Here is a 1,267-nt window from a genome sequence, read left to right as displayed (position 1 = left end):
CCACACCCCACACCCACACCACACCCACACCCCCACCCACACCCACACCCACACCCACACCCACACCCCCACCCACACCCACACCCACACCCACACCCACACCCCACACCCACACCACACCCACCAGCCCACACCCACAACCCACCCACCCACCCCACACCCACCCCCACACGCACCCCCCACCCCACCACACCCCACACCCCACCCCACACCCCACCCACACCCACACCCACACCCACCACACCCACACCCACACCCACGACCCCACCCACACCCACCCACACCCACACCCACACCCAACCCACACCCCACCCACCCCACACCCACGACCACCCCACACCACACCAGCACCCCAACCCACACCCACGCCCAACCCACCCACCAACCCACACACCCCACACCCACACCCACACACCCACACACCCCACCCACACCCAACACACCCACACCACCACACACACCCACACCCACACCCACACCCACCCCCCCCCCCACACCCACCCCCCCACCCACCCCCCCCCCCACACCCACCCCCCCACCCACACACACCCACACCACACCCACACACCACCCCACCCCACCGACCCCACCACCCCACCACACCCACACCCCGACACCCACGCCCCCCCACCCCACCCAACCCACACCCACACCCACCCCACACCCACACACCCCACCCCACAACCCCACACCACCACCCACACCCCCACCCCCCACCCACCCCACACCCACTCCCACCCACACACACCCCCGCCCACCCCCACACACACACACACCCACACCACCCACACACCACACACACACACACACACACCAAAGAAACTGAAATGAGAACACTTTATTACGGCTTTATACCTCTTATTCATACGTTCAACTTTTAATCATTAGAACCGTTTAAGATTTTTATTCGTTATTCTTACCAAATCAAAATACTTACTGATCTGCTTCTCTTTTTTCCTGTATTATTTTCTTTTTGAACGCACGATCGTTTTATTTACGCATCCACAACCATTAACCAAATAGATCGTGATAATACCATATATAATTGCAGTCGATAATTCTAGTTCGATAACCGTATATTGATAATACCTATTATCGATTTTATAATAAGAGAAGTTGTGCATGTTGCAAGAAATCGTAAAAAACAAAAACATATATAATCTCGCGAAAAACATAAAGAGGAAGTGGCCTGTCAATACAAGTATCCGCATCTCTCAATCAGCGAATTGACTTCAATATAATGAATGTAAGTATACATTTATATAAC

General features: G+C 55.6%; 2 long non-coding RNA genes across 2 annotated transcripts in view; one reads left to right on the top strand and one right to left on the bottom strand.

The window, feature by feature from the left end:
* Nucleotides 1-1,108: 1,108 nt before the first annotated feature.
* Nucleotides 1,109-1,267, top strand: part of LOC143905954 (uncharacterized) — a 1,372-nt gene continuing 1,213 nt past the window's right edge. Inside the window, exon 1 of the long non-coding RNA XR_013259394.1 lies at nucleotides 1,109-1,246. This is a non-coding gene — a long non-coding RNA (uncharacterized LOC143905954). The remainder of the gene's footprint in view (nucleotides 1,247-1,267) is intronic.
* The window catches only part of LOC143905952 (uncharacterized), a 14,293-nt gene continuing 14,267 nt past the window's right edge, over nucleotides 1,242-1,267 (bottom strand). Inside the window, exon 2 of the long non-coding RNA XR_013259393.1 lies at nucleotides 1,242-1,267. This exon is cut by the window's right edge and continues 384 nt beyond it. This is a non-coding gene — a long non-coding RNA (uncharacterized LOC143905952).

This window comes from Temnothorax americanus, unplaced genomic scaffold (genome assembly GCF_048541705.1).
Source record: "Temnothorax americanus isolate GAGA-0224 unplaced genomic scaffold, ASM4854170v1 Scaffold7, whole genome shotgun sequence".
NCBI lineage: Eukaryota > Metazoa > Arthropoda > Insecta > Hymenoptera > Formicidae > Temnothorax > Temnothorax americanus.
This window is presented reverse-complemented; position numbering and strand designations above follow the sequence as displayed.